This window comes from Mercenaria mercenaria, unplaced genomic scaffold (assembly GCF_021730395.1).
Source record: "Mercenaria mercenaria strain notata unplaced genomic scaffold, MADL_Memer_1 contig_710, whole genome shotgun sequence".
Classification (NCBI taxonomy): domain Eukaryota; kingdom Metazoa; phylum Mollusca; class Bivalvia; order Venerida; family Veneridae; genus Mercenaria; species Mercenaria mercenaria.
This window is the reverse complement of record NW_026463605.1, coordinates 28,622-53,639: the sequence shown is the minus strand read 5'-3', so window position 1 is coordinate 53,639 and position 25,018 is coordinate 28,622. Positions and strand designations below refer to the sequence as shown.

Sequence of the window (25,018 nt, the reverse complement as noted above, 5' to 3'; positions counted from 1 at the left end):
GATGACCTCATCATTTTCAGATATACTTTTGAAAACCATTTACAGAGATTTGAAGCAAAAAAGCAAAGCTGAAGTTGCTTTCACTTGAATTGAACAGTTTGGATAGGAACTCAAAGGTTCCAAGTGTGATTTTTATTCCTAAGGCAGATACTCTACCACTTTCCTATAACAGCAGGTTTTATATCTAGGCAGTGTAAGAGTGTGATAGCATCCGCATTCTCTACCTGACCACATTACATGAACAGGAACAATTTAGTGATGATCACATGTGCAGAATACTCTAGATTATAGGTGTATTCGCTTCGTATGCTAATTGCAAGTATCGTATTAAACATATATAATTTAATTTCTCAAATATTTTTAATTGAAAACAAAACTGCAAAAGTTTGTTAGAGGGTATGAACTTAAAAATCGGTTGTGCCAGTGAAATTTTACTTACACTGAATGTTTTATATATTTCCTTTTAACAGCAGGTGATCGACGAATATATCAATCTTTGTCCAAATTGCAGCAATAATTTTACAAAACTCAAGGTTGAATAGCCAACAGTCCAGAACGCAGACTTGCTCATGACCAACACACACAGACACGCAAAGCAACCACAATAGGACAAAATTAATAAACAAAGGAAAACCGTAGGACACAGTCTTAGAATGGTCAGTAATAATCCACCACAGGGAAACTTTAAAAAGGTTTATGGTGCATCTAACCTCACAGTTACCCAAACCATATTCAAGTCAAAAGACAGTGTAAATGAATTTACAGTTATACTCTAACTGCCTTTCTGCATCACAAATATCAGAAGCATTTGCTCTCAGTGAATATTATAACTAAGATTTAGTGTTGTTCATTAATTCCAATGCTTCCTGGAAATAAAATGAAAAGTGGAAACTTCACAGGTCGCTCAACACGACATAAACGAAAACGTTGCAGGCTCGGTTTGAATGAGCCAGTTTATGGATGTTAGTAGAAATGCGAGCTACCATTCACGTACTCTAGTCCCTGGTTGAGCAGAACGCAAAGTTAACACATGTTATGGAATATGATAATTTAGAGACATGAATGAAAAAAAAAAAAGGATCAATCTTAAAAGAGTTTTTAAGAATAGACAAAATAAAGTTGGTGCATGAAATGTTCTAAAATGGTCTGCCATATGTTTTTTGTGTGTGTGATTTATACGATTGTTTTCCCATAATTTCATTAAACAATTGAATCAGAAAATAAGTGATGACTAAACTTTTCTATTTTCGATCTTATATGAATTACATACAAGATTACACGTAGTTTGAAATGGGTTGAAGATCGGAAAGAACCTTTCATATATTTATCATTTGGTATTGTTTAAATATATCTTCATATCTCATTTATTAATAGAAACAATGAAAATATACTTTTTTTTCTGCTTTTTAATTAATAAATTAAAGACAAGATATGAGTCAGGGCTGAAAACGCACAGATCAGATATAGCTGAACATGATTAGAAATGACCTGGTATTTATTACATTTCCTATAATTTATGACAGTCATTATTGCAAATTATTTGATTATACTTATATGAGTCATATATAGAAATACAAAAAGAAAACAAATGCAATTTTAGCCAATCACACCAGTCTAATCTATGCGTCGTATAAAGCACATGCATCCAATTAGTCGTGAGCGAGTTTAATTGGATTATCACACTTTCGATTATAGCCATTAATTGATATAATAGTAAGGACACAAAAATGTCATGCACACAATTTTATTTTACCCTTTGCTTCTCAACAGATAATCGACATTATTTGTTTTTTCTTCGATGAAACTTGCTTGATAGTATGGGTAAATAAGTTTTAAAGAACTTTACCATACATTTATTTTTAAAAAAGGGTTATTCTGATCGTATACAACACTTTATATTTCCCGTATATGTCTGGTGTACGGGAATACATTAATCCGTATATTACAAAAATACGGGACGTATATTTCCCGTATATGTTTCGTATACAACCTCGTATATTTCCCGTATATTCTGGAAATACGGGATATGAATAATTTGTATATATCGAAAATACGGGACTTATATTTCTCGTATATTCTTCGTATACAACTCCGTATATTTCCCATATATGCCGGAAATACGGGATTTACATAATTTGTATATTTCGAAAATATAGGACGTATATTTCCAGTATATGCTTGGTATACAACTCCGTGAATTTGCCGTATGTGTCGGAAATACGGGATTCAGAAATGTGTGTATAATCATACTTGTTTGGCAAAAAAAACAAACGATAATAATCTGGTCATTAAAAGGTTAGAGCAATAATATAAAGGAAATTCTGTTCACCAAGTTTTGTTAGTGGTATATGACACTCTTAGGTTAAAATTGCAGCAAAGATTCATGGGCTAAAGATACATTGCTCTCTTAATATACATTTGTGATAGAGCATTTGAAAATCTATATATACTTTGAAATGAAATGTGCATGTTAGTTGCCTTTATTAAAGCACAAGTGTGACCTTGATCTTGAAGCGAGCAATCCGAAACATGTGCTCTGCACGTCGTCTCGATGTTTTTGACATTTATGCCAAGTTTCTTTAAATCCTTCAAGCAGTTCAAGAGTAGTTACAGAGCGGACACGAAACTGTACCATATAACTGTTGACGTCTATGTATGACCTTGATATTGAAGCGAGCCATTAAACCGTTGTCTCGAAATGGTGAACATTTGTGTCAAGATTTTTTCGAAATCCGGGAAGGGTTTATATACATTATGATAGAGTTTTTGAAAATTTATATATACTTTGAAAAGAAATGTGCATGTTAGTTGCCTTTATTATAGCACAAGTGTGACCTTAATCTTGAACCGAGCAATCCGAAACATGCGCTCTGTACGTCGTCTTGATGTTGTTGACATTTATGCCAAGTTTCTTTAAATCCTTCAAGCAGTTCAAGAATAGTTACAGAGCGGACGCGAAACAATAACTTTTGACCTCGAAATCCTTGAAGGGGTTCAAGTGTTACAGAGCGGTCGTAGAAAAGCTAGCGGACAGACGGACACCGGTTTCATATCATTATACGCAACCTTCGGGCGTATAAAAATCAACGACATTGATTAATTCATCCTTTCTTTTCTACAATGTACAATATATATTCCTTCGTGTTTTCATAATTTCTACATTCAGTGTATACAGACAAAGAATCCAGTCCCGATATTTGCAAAAGAATAAATTGCTCCTTACTAATTTTTTTCATTCATATTCTATATTAGACTTTTCCTTGGCTTAGCATTCTTTTTATAAAAAAGTGTAGACAGAACACCTAGTTCTAATGTTGATAATATGACCAATTTGCATTTTTAAAGAAAGATCATATTAGCCAAAATCTGGAGTCAAAATGCCCTTTAATATTAATAGAAAAAGATGTATTTCTTGTAGTAAAACACATTCAAGTGGAAAATCAAAGGCATGGAATAATTCATTGTTTGTTCTTGCGCGTCCAAAATTGAAAAATGATCATTCGCGGACCATCTCAAATATAAAATCAAAATAAAATCAAAGACCTCGAATAATTCATCCTCTCTTCTCGCTTGTTTTTTTTTTTTTTTTTTTTTTTTTTTTTTTTTTGCTTTTTCAATACAAGCAATTGGGATTGATTAAGCAATCAATTTATATCTTTATAAACGCTAATCCATGCAATCAATATAAGTAGTGAAAATTATTTTCTCCGGCCATTTCAAATGCCAAACGTTTTGCATGTTTTCGAACTTGCACTTGAATGCAAACTGAATGCTTATATTGAAAGAAATAGATGTATAACACTAATATTTTATGAACTGATAAATAACATCCGCGGACTAAAACAGAAACAGGAATAAACTCAAAGACATGAATAAATCCATCACTTCTTCTTGCGCGTTTCCGATTTATTTTTACATTCAGTCTAAATATCCGATTCAGAAACAAAAATCATTCATCCCTATTTATTTGTAGTGATAAACACATTCGTGGATCATCGCCATTGTAAAAATCAAATGCATGTATTAATTACTCTTTTTTCTGCATATTTCCAACGCTCGTGTATACAATGCAAATAATTATAGAATAAATCAACTAATCCATTCCTGTTTTATACAGTAAAAAATATGACACTCCGTAGAATATAAAACCAAACACGTATGTTGATACTTTACTTATGAAATCGATTCTAAAATTTTAACAGACGCAAAATAAATGATATAATAAATCAACTACCCCAAAGGAGCTTTTTTTTAAAGAGAAACGGACAGTTTGAGCAAATTCCACGTTTTTTGAGCATGATCGCGAAAATATTCTAGTGTCATTTCTACTTCCACATCCTAATCGCATTTTTTATTCTTACTCGAATTTCGCGAGTTAGTGACCGCTAAATTCGATCCTGGTCTGCTACCGTCCGGGTGGGTCTTTTTTGTGTTTTTGTTGGGATTAGTGTAACATCGACATAATTATAGGTCCTATAGCGACTTTCCAGCTTTGTTGGATGAGGAACACTCCAGGTGCCCCTCCGTGCATTATTTCATCACGAGCGGGTACCTGCGTAGTCCCACCGACCTTCCGAAAGCCAGCTTGATGGCTTCCTCACATGGAGAATTAAACACCCCGAGTGAGGCTCGAACCCACATCGGTGAGGGGCAAGTGGTTTGAAGTCAGCGATCTAAACCACTCCACCACTGAGGCCCTATCCTGGTAGGTCGAACCTTTAAACCAACGTGTAGATAGCATGTCATTTTGATTATTAAGAAAGCACATAATTAACCGTAGTCATTCTGTTTAGTTAAATTGAGAGAGCTATAAAATGTATTTCATACTGAAACTGAAACTGCTTTATTTGATTAAACGCCTAATTTTACACATAGTATATTCACTGGCGTTGTACATTAAATTTTACCAGATTTATATAGCGCCCAAGGCGCTTTACATAGTTCAAATGCAGCCACATAGGGCGCATAATTCATCCTCTACTAGTACAGACACAGAGCGATCTGACCAGAGGGACAGAGTGAGACAAAGCCCCCACGACAGAGAGATCAGAAATCAGACACAGGCTTATCCGGCTAACATAGCCTAGCTCGTTTCGAATAGACAGCCTGGTTCTTTAACGTGCCCAGTGTATAGCACTGATACACGCAAGGATTGCCTGGGTTCCTGACCAGTACACCTCTAGTTCCATCATACTTCTTTGTTTAATTCTAGCTGTTACTTATGAATTATTAAGTGAAATATGTGTTCATATTTTCAAAGTAATTCCGCAGATGCTTTTAAGTATTCTACGGTTGCATAGCGGGGACATAGGAAATATTTTATTTATGACGTGCGCACGTGTTAGCTACGTTAGCTAACTCAAGCAAACGTGATAGCTAACAAATGCGAACATGATAGTTATCACGTGCGCACGTGTTAATATGTTAATCAACACGTGGTAGCTAACACGTACGCACTTGATACATAATATTTTTCCTATGTCCTCTCTATGCCACCGTGGTATACACTGTTCCAAGTTATTTCTCGTGGTTGTAGTTTCCGTTGCTAGTGACCTGGCACTCATGAATATTTCGTATATTTCCGTAAATTGATTTGATTGTCCTATCATAAATAGTGATATAAATTAGTGATATAAATATAACGTGATTTTTTTTTCCATATAACTCTTAATTGATATACTGTCACATGTGCAGGTAGCTGAGAGGACAAGGCGTATAGCTGCCAATATCAGGGTAGTCGGCTCGAGTCCTACCTCTGACCATACCTTTTCCCCCAAATTTTATATGCAAACATCATATTTACTCGTTGTAAAAAAGTGGAATAATTTATTTAAAGTATCTTAGATAGAAAAGCAAATTACTCGTCATAAGCGTACCAGAATATAAATACTACAAGAGAAAACAATTAAATTTTAAAAAAAAAGTATGATACATAAATTAATGTAAAAATAAAACAGGTATCTTTAACATTACATTAAAAAAATGATACCCGTGGTAACGTGCATGGAGGTCAGACCTACCGTGACATTGATTAGCTGTGTAATATAGATTTTTTCAGGATACAAATATTACGTAAATTAACGAAAACGCCCGAAAATATTGGCAAAGATTAATGAGTGCCAGGTCAATACTTACGGACAATATACGATTATTATGAAAATAAACAAAGTCGTCTAGCATAGACTTTTCATCAAATGCTATATAAGTATTTGCACTGATCCATCCATCTCTTTCGTAAATAAACTGTAGACATAAGATCTGCGGAACAGTTTTACCTCAACATTAATTGATAATAATTGTATGCATATTAACTAAATTTATACGATAATCTGTATGCTCCAATTAACCCTCTGCCGTTGAATTGAATCGACCAATCAGTGGGGAACACGCATCGCGCGCGCGTTCAACCAGCCCGAGGCGATAACATCTGGTTGAAGTGACCGCACGCTGTGTATTGCAAAAAAATGTCTTGACATTTACATAAATTCTGCAGAGAAAGATCAAAGAGCTATAAAAATGTATTTTATACTTCTTTGAGAAAATGAAGGCTCGGGTAAGTACTTATTTGATTTAATTTTTGATAAACTGAATTTGACAGATTTTTCCCTCAATATGAATTCTTTTTGTATCAAAGCAGATCATGAATTATATTTCAATTAATCGGAAACATTTAATGTAGATCGAATGATACACTTCAGACGAAATACTCTTTCAATTGCTAGCGTCAGTAAAAAATGTCAATTTACTATATTATGTTATTATAATACAAAAAAGGAAATTCAGAATAGCCACTAAATAGTTTCATTCATTCATTCATTCATTCAAGCACAATTCATTTAACAGTTATTTCATTCATTCTTCATTTCATTTGTAGACAAGAATTCCAGTCTTGCAAGTGTTTGAAAAAAAAATCGTGCAAAAATATTTTATGAATACCATTGTGATTAAACGAGAAAAAAAGTTGTAAAGACAAAAGCAGGTACTGATAAAAAGTTTTAATTTTATAGAAGCAAAGTAACCAAAGCTAACTTTTATACATTCATTCATTCTATCAAAACTGGAATATCTGGAAAGCATTCATGAAGTTAATATTTACGATCTTTTATCTTTAGAAAATGGATAATCTTACTGACAAAATAACGCTTTTTCTAGACTAAAATGTAAGCGGTTGTGATGCGTATTATTGTTTCATAGTATCATATCCAAAACGTTATGCAGAATTTTATATTAACATGAAGTTGAAGTTGTTAAGAATTTTATTTTAACATAAAAGTATTTAAACCGTAAGAAAATTTAAGTTTGATTCTCTAAATACACACCTACTCTAGATCTTTTGTTTGCCTAGGGTCTATATATATCGAAAACAACTGTAAGAACATTAAACATCTCGCGGGAAGGTCGACCTGTGCATGTAAACGTGTTTTCTGCTACTCCAGCCAGACCTGTTCACGCGCGCAGATAAACCTGCGCACGCACGTGCATGTTCAACCATCCTGAAAACAAGAGATCATTTGTTAGAAAAGAAATCGAGTATGTCTGTAAATTCGATCAAAATGTTACCATTTATTTTATTTTAATTATCACTGATTAGACATGTATACACTGTTAAATAATTATTCATTATCAACTTTTAGTAACATATCTAAACCGATAAAGCGGGACAGGTTTACCTATCATAAAAATCAATAAAACCAATAATGCAATATCATCGCTACCGGACGCAATCGTCGGGGGAAAATCGATAAGTAATTGGTCATTATCTGTTCCATTTACGGGTGGACTGTACTTGAACGAAGTTTTAATTAACATTTGAGAGAAAAGTGGAACAAGTCAATGTGAATATGTTATATAAAATATTTAGAAAGCGTTACAAGTTATATTACATCTAAAACATAAATTTACTTTCTTGTAATACAAACATAATGAAACATAATGCTAAACATATATCCATATACACAACAGAAATATCTACGCACACGAAACTGTCTGAAAATAAAATTAAATCTCTCCATTGATATAAAATTTGTCAAGTTTGTACTGCTTCTTCCTACTGTCATAGGATTAATGAAATAAGTGTAAAAATCATAAAAACTAAATCCCCGAGACAAAGAAAAAAAAGACGATACAAAGACAGAAGAAAGTGATATATAATTACAACGTACAGACCATAAAACCTATCACTAAGTGAATTTACATATGAGCTACGCCATGAGAAAACCAACATAGTGCATTGCGACCAGCATGGATCCAGACCAGCATGAGCATCCGCACAGTCTGGTCAGGATCCATGCTGTTCGCTAACGGTTTCTGTAATTGCAATAAGGTTTGAAAGCGAACAGCATGGATCCTGACCAGACTGCGCGAATCGCAAATGCACTATGTTGGTTTTCTCATGGCGCGGCTCATATTTTTTATGACCTAGCTTGAAACAACACTGGCCGGATATTGCTTATCCCTATGCAATATTGTAATACACTATGAACTTTAAAGGGTGATTAAACATTTGGCACAATTAGATTATTTTATGTTAACTGTAACAGTGTGCAATCTTGGAACTAAAATGAGAAAAAGATAACGCAATTTTAAACGAAACATAAAAAGAATACCAAAAACAGGCATTAAAGGCATTTGCCTCCAGATCATTCGACAAGTGTTTTTCAGATCTCTGGAAATTAATGCTATATTTCTTAAGAATGCTTTGAAACTTAATTACTGACAGACTATATGTTACAGAAACACATGAGAATTATTTGTTTAACTACTTTTTATGAAGCGTTTGTATATTTGACGCGCATTGAACACCAAACCCTCCTCAGCGTTATTGGTAACGACAGCGGAAAAGTTCTTTATTGCCGCGGCGGTCCGGGTTCGATTCCTGACGGTGTCATCTGTTTTTCTTGATATGGTATATTTAAATAGTTGAGAAACAAAGATTCCTATTCTGATGTTCGTTATATGACCAAACTTCAATTTGAAAGATAGCCTTGATGAACTGATAATATCGAATATTCGATAATTCTTATCCGAAATAATGGTTATTATATTGATTTTCTGATATTTTTTTATATTTCAGTTAGGTTAATCTATATGATTTGGATACATGTGTCGTAAATTATACTACTTAGTTTTCTATTTCATACTTGAATACACGACTGCTGAATTAAAAGCATCTTAAAATGAAAAGATAAGACGTTTTTGATGAATATTTTACTTGTCTACAATAAATCTTAGCGAGAATATTATACTGACCGCGAGACTGGAAATTCTGAAAACTCTTCAGATCATTTAACCAAAAAATTAAAACATTTAATGCCAAAAATATTGTTCAGAACTTGTTCAGTCACAAAGTTTTAAGAGATGTTTGAAATAAAATATAAAAAAAGTCTTAGCAACGCGACTCATTATGTCGCTTTCATATATTTAATCAAAATTGTACAAAAGAATTATTGTGCATCTAACAATATTAAAAAAACAACAACAACAAAAAAACAAAAACAAAAAAAAACACACGGGGAATCGCGTAATGGCGGACAGGTTATAGAACACTAATTTAGCATAATGACGGCGAACGGGTTATGGCACCCTATTTTTTCACAATAAATGGCTACGAATGTTTATGTTAAAGCTAGCTTTCGTTTAAATTATGGCTGTATTTTTGACATCATTTTGATAGAAATAAAATGGGAAAGTGTTATTTCGATGACATCACTGCACTTTATATGCTTTTGAAGTAAACAATTGCTGCAGGTAAAACCTCTCTTGAAAAATATCTTCCCTACTTATGTCATTACTTTATGTCAGTTTGAAGACAATCCTTCAAAAATGAGGTAACGATTGGCCTGGCTACGTATGTCGGCACAATAAACACCATGCATTTTATATAAAATATAATGTAGGAGATAGCTTTTAGCCTAATATAACCATTAAATGCAAATGAAACACTTTAAATAACTTGTATATCTATTTTGTTTTCGCGACGAAATGAGTACACTTAAATGATGTCCTCCCTGCCCACACGTCATTTCATTCGTGATATTTTTTTCACATCATTTATAGCTTTATTAGATAATAATTATAATTCTCTATATCTGCTAACTGCAAGAGTCCATTTATATAACTTTTAATGCGTGCAAATTTTATTTCAGGTTGACACAAGAGATTTTTCAATTAACTGCAACTGGAATTAAAAATCTGAGACGACGATTTATTTTCACGACAGAGAATATGCTTATGTGAGAAGTTTGGTCAACAAATGCTACAGACAGCCCGGATGAGCCATTCGTTCTCAGTGACATTAGTACCTCAACAGATAAAAGCTTACATTCATTGAGATCAGAAAACTGAATATTTTCATGGGGTGCATCATTTGTAACCTGCTTACATATCGAATTTCAACACAGAATGCAACATGCGTCTTTTCGAAGCGCTAACTTTGAATACATCTTCGGACATTAGAAGGGATGAACTGCGCTTCTTAGCAGACGGCAAATCGAAAAGCCTATAGCGGTAATCAACATTGGAATAACGAAAACATTTACAAACAGTAATAAAAGAAGTGGTACTAAACTGATTTGTTACGTAAACAGCGCAGAAGTTAATGTGGCGAATTGTTAGTTTTTCAATTAGAAACGAACATCTAAAAATGCATAATGTTAATGATTACTTACACTTTCTGCTTATTTCGTTAGGTTAATAAAAATAACTCATAATCGTACGTACAAAAACTGTTTTAAAAAGGTATTTATGTTGAATACAATGTTAATTTAATCTGACTTGTCTCCATTGATGATATATTTTTTTCTCATACCCCCGTCTTTGTCTTGGTTTTTCCTAAAGTTCCGTATTCTGCTACAGGTTTGTTTAACCTTCATTCTATGTCATCTTTCAGCTTGTGCCCCATATACCAAATCAGTTCACATAAAATAAAAATACAGGATAGTGCATATACGGGAAAAGTCGGGTCACGTACATTTTAAAAATACTGGTCCATGTATTCCACGTATACGAAAAACAAATTTAGTCTGTAAATGACACAAATACGGGATCTGTATACTACGTATATCTTGCATACACGGGAAAAAACCTGGCCCGTATATCAACAAAATACAGTTCCGTATATCCCCGTATATCAGATTCAAATAAATTCCGTATATGCCACATGTACGGGATCCGTATATTACGTATACCATGCATATACGGGACAAGTCCGTAGCCCGTATATAAAAAAATACAGTTCCGTATATTCCCCGTATATGTCAAAATTACGTGATCCGTATACAAAGTATACCATGCTTACGGAAAAAATCCGATGTCCGTATATTAGAAAATACAGGTCCGTATATGTCCCGTATATTAAATGTCATTGCAGTCCGTATATGTCAAAAATACGGGATCCGTATACTACGTATATCCGGAATATACAGGCTCGTATACTTGTTCCGTATATTCTAAAATACGGCAAGTATACGGAAAAATGTCTAAGACCCTTCGAATACATGAAAATAAAGTATATGTTAAAGCAGGACACGAATAAACACCATTTCTGATGGATTCTTTTGAAAACTCGTCTATTTAATATATACGGGAAATATACATGGGATCCCGTATATGCATGACAAATATACGGACTTCCCGTATACTAGATGTTCCGAATACGGGATTGTATACTAGGTCCGTATATTTGTAATATATACCCCGTATACTCCCGTATTTTCGAAATATACGGGACCGTACACTCCCGTATATTGACCCTTTTTTCGCAGTGATATTCTGTTAAATAAGCGCCATTGAATATGTTGTGCAATATAAATACGGCTCGCACTTTCTGACATAACATATCATTTGAAAGTGGAGAAAAACAGGTGAAATTGATAAGATATTATATTTTTACACAAAGAGTTGAAAATGACTATACAATCCCTGCATATTTTGAACATATGTTATAACAGTGCAAGGTTTTATTTCATATTTTTACGTTCATAAATATTACCAGTCATTTCTCAAATCACCCACGCCACTATTTCTTGAATTAATTCATCGGAAAGGAAAATTGCTTCGAAATCTTCATTTTTGTTATTTTCATTTAGATAACGCTTTTTATAAAGTCTTTTCAAGATGAACAATTTCAATGTAGATTCATAATAATCGTGACTGTGACTGCAGCTAAAATTACCAGGTAATTTTTATGTATTTCGTCAGTGTAAGTGTTAGTTACGAGTCATAGTGTCCGAAGTAAAAACAAACGACATCAAAATGATAGCTTATTCTAGATTTGTCATCGTTTTGTTTTTCAGATGATACAGGGAATTTCACACGTGTACTAATTCCTCCAAGCATTTGAGTAATTTCAGATATCAACAGGAAGTTCTTTAAAGTTCAGAACAGTGTAAATTGGTTTCAAACAATAAGAACAGGTGAAAAAATTCAAACATAACGTTAAAATAGGCATACGTAGTTAGAATTTTAGGCGAAGTGAAAAATAAATCGATTATATTGAAGAGCATTAGTGCCAGCTACATGTTATTGATGAAGTATGTAGCTTGAAATTCGTGAAGAATACCTAAGTATGAGGATTGATCCAAAAGTAATGTCACTATAGCTATAAAAACTAGTATAACGAAGTATCTTCTGTATTTTGTTATGCAGCTCTTATGTCTGGTTTCCCATTTATTGAAAGCATCAACATGCCAGTCTTTTGAAAAAAGAGGAAAATACATTTTACATCCTGTTTTCAAATGACTAAGGTCCTGGAAATGGACCCATCGGAGTTTCTTACAGCGTTGGAAATAAGAGAGGCGTCCTTGTCTGAACGTGCCCTTGCATGTCTTTTGGTTCTCTGGCTATCCGCAAGTGACTTATCGCCGTCCCTGAAACACTCATACCACCTGTTTATACATATGCCTCCTGTTCTTTGTTTCTTATTGTCAATATGTGTTATTTATCGTTTGCATGGCCTCTAACGGTAAATTTCCTTAATAAAGAACAAAAATGCAGATCAGCGAGCTACGGTGTTCTGTCAGAAATCGACATATTCACTCTCAGCATAACAAAATTTAACACTACCTAGATTTTTTCAACGAGCGGTGACGTCAATAAAATTTCCACAGTAGACGGCTTAGATCGCGTTGTGAAAATGTCATATGATTTAGAGGGTTATTTTTATAAGGAAAAGTGGCTGTGTACCTTTGACAGTTTTATTAAAGAATTCAATGATATTTTAGCGTGCAGCGACATAGCATAAGAGGTATTATTTGAATTAATGTGCATTTAAAAATAATCACCAGAAGAAAATATTTTGCCATATTATCAAAATAGATTTTCTGTACATATTGATACATTTTTATTATTATACCTAGATGAATAAGCACATCATGGACGAAGTGGCATTACTCGCAGTGACATAACGTTGCATCGACAAGTGTCGTCCCACCAAACCTTGCCCTAAAAACGTTGCCCCGCTTGACTTAAGGGCCCGAGATTTGCATGACAGCATCCGTATCACTGAGGAAAAAAAATCAGATTTCTCTACGAGTGTTAAAGTTGCTGCACGGTAAAGATCTGTCTTGAACTTGCCCAGCCCCATTTGTAGAATTGACCTTTCAGATAGAGATATAGTATTTGGTCGCACGACAATTCATCATAAGGTATATTTCCAATGTTTTTAATCCGGACAAATATAAGACGGACAGACAGGCGGACGGACGGACGCATGCAATACCGCACGCAAACACGCACGCATCCTCTCTATCTATATTCAGTGAAATCATTATATTGTAATTTGAGGTCGTGGTGGGGATGGGGGTGGCGGGAATGTTGTGAAGGGCGATTGCGGAAAGGTGAGCAATATTCACACACTTCATAAGAGCTTTACTAATTGCTCTATATTGAAATCTTACTAAATTTATCCCTACTTAAATTAATACTAACACGTCATTCCAAAAGGCGAGGCGGGGCGACGTTTAGCGGACATTTCAATTCAGTAAGTCTAAGGTCTCGTCTCTTGGAACTTAGAGTAAATGAATCGAGTTATTGAGTTACCTATTGCGAAGGATCACCCATTCCCTGAACAAAGTACATAATGTTTTTCTAAATAGTTATAAAAGATGTCATAGTTTGATTTTATAACCTCTCGTTATCTGGACTGCGCAACTTAAGATTTTGATCGCGGATAGAATAAAACTAATATCTGAAGTCAGAAGCTTTTAAGCTATATTTGAAAATGTGTGTGTTTTTAGGAGCAAAATCACTGGAAAATAGAAGACTAAAACAAACATTATGTGGAAAACGAAAGGAAAAGATTTCGATTTACATAAATATATAAATCTTTGAAGGTCGATAATAACAGGAAAATAAAGTCATTAAGATATCCGGTTGATCTGAACGAACTTGTCGATGCGACGATTGGAGAGGTGACATTTGGTTGGGCACAATAATAACCTTCGGTGGGGCGCCATACCGAGGTTTTTCGTTACACTGTACGTACAAAATTATAAACGAGAGGGCCAAAATGGCCCTAGGTCGCTTACCTGAGAAACACACCATAATACACCATAAAAGTGTAAACATTTTTGACCTAGTGATTTCAGGGAAAAATAATATTCTGACAAATTATCATTAACATTGGAGTATAAACAAGTATTGTCTTTAATTTGACGTAGTGACCTAGTTCTTGACCACAGATGACCCATACTCAAACTTGACCTAAATTATATCAAGGCTATTATTCTGACCAAATTTCATGAAGATCAATTGAAAAATACAGCCTCTATCACATACACAATGTTTTTCTTTGATTTGGCTTAGTGACTCAGTTTTTGACTCCAGATGACCCATACTCAAACTTGACCTATATTTTATCAAGGCAACCATTTTGACCAAATTTCATGAAAATCCAGTGTAAAATGTAGCCCCTATTGCACACAGAATGTTTTTCCTAGTTTTTTAACCCAGATGAGACATATTCAAAATTGACCTAGATTTAATCAAGGCTATCATTCTGACAAAATTTCATGAAGACCAGTTGAAAAATACAGCTTCTCTCGCATACATCAGGTTTTTCTTTGATTTAACCTAGTAATCTACTTTTTCACCCCAGATGACCCATATTCAAATTCTCCATAGAATACATCAAGGTAATCATTCTGACTTAATTTCAGGTAGATTAATTGCAAAATACAGCCTCTATCGCATACACAATGTTTTCCATTGATTTGATCTAGTGACCTACTTTTCGACTCTAGATAACCCATATTCGAACTTGACCTACATTTCATCAAGGCAATCATTCTGACTAAATTTCATGAAGATCATTAATACAGTCTCTATCGCATACACAACATTTTCCTTTGATTTGACCTAGTGACCTACTTTTTGACCCCAGATGACCCATATTCAAATTAGACCTTAATTTTATCAATGCAATCACTCTGACTAAATTTCATGAAGACCAATTGAAAAATACAGACTCTGTCACATACACAAGGTTTTTCTTTGATTTTACCTAGTGACCTAGTTTTTGATCCAAGACACTCCATTTTCAAACTCGGCTTAGATTTCATCAAGGTAATCACTTTGACCAAAATTCATGAAGATTCATTGAAAAATACAGCCTCTACCGCATACACAAATTTGTTCTTTGATTTGACCTAGTGACCTTGTTTTTAACCCCAGATAATCCATTTTCAAACTGAGCCTAGATTTTATCAAAGTAATCATTTTGACTAAATTTCATGAAGATCAGTTGAAAAATACAGCCTCTATCGCATACACAAGCTAAATGTTGACAGACAGACATAGACAGACAGACGACAGACGACGGACGCCGGGCATCGAGCGATCAGAAAAACTCACCTGAGCTTTGTTCAGGTGAGCTAAAAAAATCCATAGAACTTATAACAAATGTGTTGAAACACCATAGAAAATGAACATATGTGTGTATCTTGTTTGCAGACGCAAGTGGTTAGAAGAAGTAAAAATGTACTGTGTTTAACTCCCTTAGGCCGATACCGTATCATACTTGCTGCGGCGAGATAAGAATTATCAGCCGGCGCCGAAGAACATTATCTGTTCTAATCATAACCACACTCGCATGCAGTCAATTGAAATCATGCTGGAAAATATTATTAACTTGGGTCTACATTGAAATAAGCTAACAAAATCTTCGAAGTTTGAACAAATATTTTTAATCTAATTTCGTCCTTAACTTATATCCAAATAGAATAATATTTTTACTTCGAAATATTAACAATTCTAACACACCTTTTGTGTTTAATAAATATTAGAAACTTCCTGATTTTCTTAATTTTTGACATGTAAATACATCAAATTCCAATAAACAGAAATACGTTAGTAAGACAGAATATTTACACACTAATTACTTGAAATTTACACTCGTTTTTGTATGAATATTGTTAATTTTTATGTATAACATATTTCTAAACGTGTAAACAAACGGTGTGTGGCACGCGCTGAGACAGTTAAGTTATAATGAATATTTTACATTCAACTTCGAAGAATTATTTAATTTACAAGCATGCGTTTTTTTTACACACAATTTTTGTATTGTATGAAACTTGTATTGTTTGTTAATCTTTTCCATTACAGGTATCGCATGCAATGTCAATGTACGAATATTTCAGCTTTTAAAATTTTAACATTTTCCGACCATTCATTTCTCTAATATATGGAATTTAATCGTCCGAATCATCATCCGACGGAATTAGTATGTCATATTTATATATCGGCAGACAAAAATTTCCTTTTAAACGCGCATTTTAGTTTTGATCTAAATTTCCATGTCGCTTAATTGAAATTTGTCAAATAACAATTGAAGCATTTTTTTTATAACAAAAACACATCATAGAATTAATCAATTGAGATTCCCTGGACACAATTTTTAGATGATTCTTTTTATGTTTAGTAAAGATTAAAAGAAAATTCATCCATCTTGGTCAGATAAGGGAGGGTTGGAGGTAGTTATGGAGAACTTTCACCCTCAGATAAACCCCCATCCCCCCTACTAACTCCCATGAACAACATATTTTAAGTAATATCTTCAGATAGATAGATAGATAGATAGATAGATAGAAACAAAGACAAATATCAAACAAGGAATGCCACGTACCAAAAAACGGAGCCTCCCCAAAACGAAACCCACAGCACGCAAATGTGCACACCACAAACACATACACATACACGCGCGCACACACAAAGCCAACACATGAGGACAAAAAACTTGTTTGCAAATATGAATTTCACCAAGTTATAAAGTCGAACGCTGACAAAAAAAAAAAACATTTACGCAAAAAGTTTTCGACTGGAATCGCAATCATATATATTTAAAGCCATATAGCATTAACAACACCGATATCGATACGGAACATATGATCGAAACTATGCTTTTAAGAGGACCTTTAATTTTGGTTATAGGTCATACCCACCGCAAAGGAATATTGAACTTTGAACTTCTTTAGGCCCGGATATTGGTCACGTTTCAACCAGTGTTATAATATTGCAATGGCGTCAGCTCAAAATTTAACATATTTGCTAATTGCGAAAAATGTTATGCCCTTTTATATGGATTTGTATTTTTTGCTGTTTTCACTTCTCTCCTTTTGACTTTTAATCAGTGTACTATATATACATTTGTGATTGTCATTTATAAATGAATGTCTGTTCCATTTATTTCCAATGGTAAAACAATTGTTTTAAATTTCGAGACCCTTTGCACACAGGCGGTATTTAAAACTCTTCACATTTGATTTGACTAAGGCGAACAAAAGCCTGCTGGTTCACCTGCATTTAGTTATAAGAAAACTAACAAATATAGAAAATATCATCAAAGTGTTAGCTTATATTTTGGAAAAGACTGAATTTGAAAACATCGTTGAATAATTGACAAATCATTAATAAAGGGTTGGAATATGTGGGAGGACGTAATTGTCATTAAACAAAGGGTAAAATGTGGGGAGGATTTCGGGTGTATCGGCGGGTACTGCATTTCTCGTTGAATTTTATACGAATTCTTGTACGAAAAAAAGTTTTATATCTTCTATCGAAAAATACGTTTTTACATTTCAGGAAAATAGTATGTAAATTCAAAGCATGGTGATACACAATCTATGAAAGTATTTTCTTAAATCATGTGAAGAGAGATTCTAGAAAAATCCAATAATCATAGTTACATTACAATAAATGAAATATAGAACCAGGGCCCGTATTCATAAAGAATCTTAGAATCACCTCTAAGATATTTCTTATCTTAATTTTTTAGACTTAGTTAAAAGATATTCTTAAGTTCTTATTCATAAAACGACATAGAAAAATCTTAGCGAAAAAAGTATAAGAATAATTTTTTCTTAGTTTCATTTCTATGTCTATATTTAATACGAAATTAGGAAAGCCTGTCACAAGTTAAATTAAGCTTAATATTCTAATAAGTCTATACAGTAAATATGCAATTCATGAAAAACTGTCAATTGCGGTCATTGGCGTCCATTCTATTTTTACTTTTCTAAGATAATTCTTAAAAGTTAAGATAAATGTCCACCTGTCTTAAATTTTAAGAGAAAAATCACCTACTTAAGATAATTTCTAAGCCAAATTTTGTTCTTAATACAATTCTTAGGCAAAAGTGTTTCTAAGACACATTTTAAGCCAAAAATGAGAAAAACTTAGAAAATGTTGACTTCTAAGAGATATTTCTATCTAAGATTCTTTACGAATACGGGCCCTGATCTGACTTACATAATTATATACAATCTTGCATTTGCGAGCTTTTTAAAATGATTTTTTTTTTGCGTGAATTGTACACGTTAACAATTTTATTACAGTAATCCACTTCATACCCCCGACGGGGAGGTAAAACTTTCTTCCAATGCAGGTTATTGAACAAGATTGTGTCAGTATGACTGGAAAAACATACTTGTATTTTTTTATTTTGTTAATTCAGCTCGCACGCCACTGATTATTTATGATAGGACATTTTACGCAAAAGCAAAGAAACATAATATTAGTTGTTTTTTTTTTCATTATGTTTAATGCAGATTATTCAACTAATGTACTTTCCCTAGCGAAATATGCATGTACTCCAAAGTAAATCGCAATTCTAAACTTAAACTTTATATTCCTATGAGCTTTTACGGTTTATGATGATTTCATTATTGAATGAAACGATTAATATATCGTCGTTTTCTGGCTGCGCAGGCGCAATTCGAGGTTCTCATTTAACGTTGCGCATGTGTAACTGGATACAAATTTTCATTCACACGCTTATCTTTTTTGTCACGATTATCCTTTCACGATCGATTACCGAATTAATTCTGGCTCGTTTCCCGAAATTGCGGAAATTTATCGCGAGCTCCACTGTAAGGATGGTCCAAAGATCAGCCACTTAACATCTTCTTAATTAATATTTATTATACTACAAATATGGCTAGACGTTTCTTTTTAAAATAAATTTTATCTTATTCGAACATACTTCCTGTGTATTAACCGTATATGATAAATGTATCCTACATTTCTTGCTTATTGTTTTTGTAGCTTGTAACAGTGTTTCGGGATTTAATTGGTGTACTCACGACAGGTGACGAAACATTGCAAATGTTAAACATATTAACAAATTTCAAGATTTCCAGCTATCATCTGTAGAGACCTTCACAGCGGTATATAGTTTATATCCTGATCTTGCTGAAAATCCACGTTTCAAGTAAATCAAAGTTACGGATTAGTGCATCGGACTAACACTATAAACAATCACTAGAAATAGTTAAACTTTATTTCATTTTACAGACCACAAGAGTATGGCATCGAGGATCCCTGTAATCCAAGATTTTACGACATCATACTGGAAGAAGAAGCTCTTACATTTGAACCCTGCCAGGACGTAAATAAGGCAGTTTCTGTACATCACTCAACATTTTCATTGAAAGGTATAAACTCTTTCCTTATAGTTTTATATTATTACCATTAAGAAACCCATATCGTTTAAGCTTGATCAAATGTGTGTGGACGACCTACTCAGCCCACAACAGCTATAAAACTAAGTCTTTGAATAATATAAGTTACTTTGTATTAAGTTTAAACAGTTGTCCCTTTGTATTAACTACATTTTTAAAACTCAATATTCTGACTAATCAATCGTCGTTCAAAATTTATACAATGAACACAACTAAGGACAAAGTCTTCATGTATTTTGATTTCTGAATTTGTAAGAAACTGTTGAAAATGTTTAATCGAAAGCTTGCTTAGTTGTGCCCTGAAAAGTTAGGTTCTTGATGATTTCATTCCAGACAACCTGTTATGTTCATCGGTGTAATTATTATACCTTAGACTGACCATATATTTATCTTTACTTTATTTTATCTGGAATTTTGTCACTAATGTCAGAGTTTACTGAGCACGGAGTGATTTTATCTACATCCGTCTACCTTGTTGAAAATAGTGTTAGTGCGGGGTCGGCATCCCCTAAAAGCATTTGAACCATCAAGTTTCTATAATATAGGTATAGGCCATTTCAAGGCGGTGCCCCTATTTTCAACTTGTTTACCGTGTTTCGTATTTAATGTTGTATTTGTTGCCGTTTCTTTCCTGTTTCTACCACCAACCCATATTCTTCAACCCCTACTCTATTGCATTTACACTCCCTTGCATTTGCACCACCTCTCCTTTTACAATGAGTGAATTCTCGTGGCCACCATAATCTTGACCGTCAACCTTCCTTGCGCGGTGCCCATATAAAAGTACTTAGGACATAAAAGTTGGTATTGAAACAACTACAATATCAAATGCATTTAAAATGCCTATATTTGTAAACATGTAACTCATCTTTTATATGAACAATTTTACACGAGCATTGAGTTTCCACATGTAATTTGTTTTGAAAGTGTCATTTACGTCTGCAAATTAATATACTTTATATCGCGGTTAATTCAGCAGATTGTTTTCTCCCACTTTAAAATGTTATATTATATATACATTTTCATTATTGATTGTTTGCTATTGAATCTTGATCAGTTTAGAAATGCAGAATGTCTCAAAAATTGGGAAAAAGACTTCTCAGTGTGGGATTCGAACCCATGACCCAAGATTACCTGTGTACCTGTGTATAACAAACTTACTGGTAAAGCCTGGTTTTCTAAAAATAAGAAAGTAGGAACAACTTCAAATACCAAAATTCGTTGCTAACCAAATATTTATGGCGGGAAATGTTGTTTGTTTATTTTTTATTTTTTTTTTGTTTATAATGTTTCTAGGGCAAAAATAATGGTTTTCAATAAACATTCGGGAACTGCGTGTCATTGCGGAGTCACAATGAACGCTTGGCCGATATTTATTTATTGTCTCTACATAACAAACTTGAAAGTTTAAATTCGAATTTCCCTTCAAGTTCATCCCGCCCACTACCCCATTTTACCCCTTACCATTTCCTTCCCCTCTATCTATATTTGGCATAAATTAACATGTACTTGATAGATGTTTGAAGCAACCCGTCTTTAATATATTTCCATTACAGCTTTTTCTTGATGTGGGCATACTTTGCAAATGCGTGGCTCTGGGCCGTGGTTTTGGTGCTCTGTTCTTCCGAGAAATCTACCCTTACCTATAATCTTTAATAATATGCACCAATGTCTTTTGTTTTCAGTAGACTATAAAAGAAAAGCCCACTGTCTAGGATTTCCTTTCATTGCCTGTTTGTTTTTCTTTGCATTGTAATTGTGTGTGTGAGTGTGTTTGTCTGTTGCTTGTTTGCGCTGTGTAGGGAGATTTCGTTTTAGGAACGTCGCTTTGACTGTTGTATGTTCATCCTTGCTTTCGTCCAATTTCTCCCAACACCCAACCCTTTATCTACCCCTAAACCCACTCATTTTTTTTATATTTTGCATGTAATTTAAATGTATTTTAAGATATATACAATATTTTTCCTATACAGTTTCTTTTTGGATTGTTGGCCTACTTTGGGATGCAATGGCTCTGTGCCTATGTTTAGGGTACTCTGTGCTTTCGGAAAATTTACCCTTACCTTTTATCTTTCATTTATATAATACTCAAGAATCTTCTATAAAAATGTTTTTCACTAATGAATACAAATTTTTGCTCAACCCTCTTCGGATACAGAAAATATACTACGGAATGACTCTTTGTTTTAGTTGTGACTGTCAAACATGACGTTATAAATTACGTTATGACGTGCCTTTCCCCAAAAGTTTTGCCGCTTCAAACGAGTATATCAGTCTTACTAATCTTAAATCATACTAAGTTTTGACTTATATAACGCTGTGCATAAAGGTCATTCAAACAGTACCTTGATCTGCAATGATGCAATCGTCTCTCGTGGAATTTGCAAGTCCGCAACACACTCGGCGAAAGTTCTTCGTGGTATCCAGTCCTAGCAAAATCCACCGAGGTCGAATGCAACATTTCAGATTAACCCTATCACCTTAAAATCAGTTTTCAAATTGCATCATAATAAAATATTCTGTGTCGACTTGCAACAATTTTCTTTATACATTATATACTTACCGTCTACCTTTTGAAATGTTTATGAGAAATCATCTGACATTTATAAAATATGACATGCAAAATCGGGAAACCTAAGCTACAAATACTAAACAAGCGAATTCGATGAATTGGTATCCCCCGCCGAAAGGGTTTGTGGTCAGGAATGGCAAAAAAATATATATATCCGTCAGAAAATTAAGAAAGTTACTAAGAAGCAAATAATTTCAATAGTCAAAATCAATTTGACAGAAAATAAATGTTTTTTTTTCGGTTTGGGGGAGGGGGTGGGGGCGGTCAGCAGGGGAGGCCGGATGAGAGTACAAACATCACATCTTGATTGTAAATGCTGATGGAAAAATGTGGGTGGTGGTAGAGGGTGGTGCATAATCGGGGTGGTGGGCATGACTCAGCGGGGTGGAGGAGTGAGGTGGGGGAAGAGTACAACTTTGCATGTTGATAAATATTCTTGGAAGGTTTGAAAAAAAAATGATAAAAAAGAATGAATTTTTTTGGGGGTGCGGGATTTCGGAGGGCGAGGGGTTGTGACCAAGGCAAGTTGGTGACCAGGTGTGGGTACACAACTTCACATGTTTATAATAAATGTTAATGGAAAAGAATGAAAGAAGTTTAATGAAATTCTACCAATCGGTGATTCCGTTATGTACTAATCTGTAGATTTTTAAACAATTAAAGGGCAATAACTCTATGGAAAAATGACCAACTAAAAATATGACAGGCATCATCAAAGTATGTTGTTTCATATTCATTTCAAGTTTCTTGAAATTCTACCACTTGTTACTGAGAAATGGCTGCAGACCTGGATTTTTCATTAAATCAAAGGCAATAACTCTAAGGAAAATTGATTAATCCAAGAAAAACTTGACGGGCATCATTGCAATATGTTGGTTATTGTTTTTTTAAAATTTCATAAAATTTTACCCGCTAGTTAATGAGAAATGGCTCCGGACGGACATTTTTGGGCATTTTTCATTAAACCAAGGGCAATAACTCTAAGGGAAATTGACCAACCCAAAAAAGAAAAAGAAAAAAACTTTGACGGGCATCATTGTAGTATGTTGGTACATGTGCCACAGGGTGAGAAAAATGTGCAGCCAGACCGGGACTCGAACCCGGGGCCTCGGAATACCGTTCCGATGCTCTACCGACTGAGCTACCCGGCCGCCTACACATTTTCTCCCCGTTTTAATATTCAAGTCCTGTGCCGTGACATACTCCCCCGCTATATGAAATTCGTCCTCGAATTTCTAATGGGATAGAGAACAAGGTAAACATGATCTCGGAGTATATTCAGTCACGGTCCCTCGTTGGGCGCCAAATGTCACAGGGTGAGAAAAATGTGCAGCCAGACCGGGACTCGAACCCGGGGCCTCGGAATACCGTTCCGATGCTCTACCGACTGAGCTACCAGGCCGCCTACACATTTTCTCCCCGTTTTAATATTCAAGTCCTGTGCCGTGACATACTCCCCCACTATATGAAATTCGTCCTCGAATTTCTAATGGGATAGAGAACAAGGTAAACATGATCTCGGAGTATATTTAGTCACGGTCCCTCGTTGGGCGCCAAATGTCACAGGGTGAGAAAAATGTGCAGCCAGACCGGGACTCGAACCCGGGGCCTCGGAATACCGTTCCGATGCTCTACCGACTGAGCTACCAGGCCGCCTACACATTTTCTCCCCGTTTTAATATTCAAGTCATGTGCCGTGACACATGCTTATTTCAAGTTTCATGAATTTCTACTTGCTAGTTATTGAGAAATGGCTGCAGACAGACGCACGGACGGACGCACGTACATACGAGCGCACCGACGGACGGACAACGAGATTCAATACCCACTCCCGATTTCATCGGCGGGGGATAACTAGTGGATAAGATATGCAAGTGCAAAGTCATTGTTAAAAAAATCTCAGCTGTATACAGAAATCTGTTCGTGAAACTTCAAACTTGAAACTGTTTTATTTGAATAAACGCCTATTTTTACGTAAAACATATTCAAAGGCGTTTAACAAACATATAAAAAATAAGTCTAAAACTTAAGACATTTAAAGATGTATGAAATATATGAGCAATAAATATGATGTGAATAAACTTTTAAGTAAGTATTAAATAAAAGAGCAGACAACAGGTAAGATTAATAATAATATAATTAGAATATTAAGATACAGTTAGATAGCTGTTTTATTAGTAAGTAAGTAAGAGTGAGTTCTTATGGCATGTCCATAAGTTATTACAAACAACTGTATTTTTGTATTTATGATAAAATTGCTCATATTCAAATGTATTTACACAGTAAAAATCATCCTGTCCATTTTACCACAATATCTTCAAAATCACAGTCACATGCTCTAAAAAAGTAATTTCTAAAATGATGAGTTTTCAACATATTTTTGAAAACATCTGATGTGTCTAAGTTCCTTATTTCGAGAGGCTATTCGTGCCAGAGTTTAGGTCCAACAATACTTGAACTTCTGTCGCTGAACGCTTTGCGCTTGTTGACG

General features: G+C 34.3%; 1 protein-coding gene and 1 non-coding gene across 2 annotated transcripts in view; one reads left to right on the top strand and one right to left on the bottom strand.

Moving 5' to 3' along the window:
* The first annotated feature begins 19,719 nt into the window (after positions 1–19,719).
* The window catches only part of LOC128554748 (NXPE family member 4-like), a 32,450-nt gene continuing 27,151 nt past the window's right edge, over positions 19,720–25,018 (top strand). Inside the window, exon 1 of the mRNA XM_053536063.1 lies at positions 19,720–19,928. The gene's annotated coding sequence lies outside the window, so the exon portion shown is untranslated. The remainder of the gene's footprint in view (positions 19,929–25,018) is intronic.
* Trnat-ggu (transfer RNA threonine (anticodon GGU)) lies at positions 23,607–23,678 on the bottom strand. Its single transcript has one exon. It is a non-coding gene; the product is annotated as a tRNA-Thr (tRNA).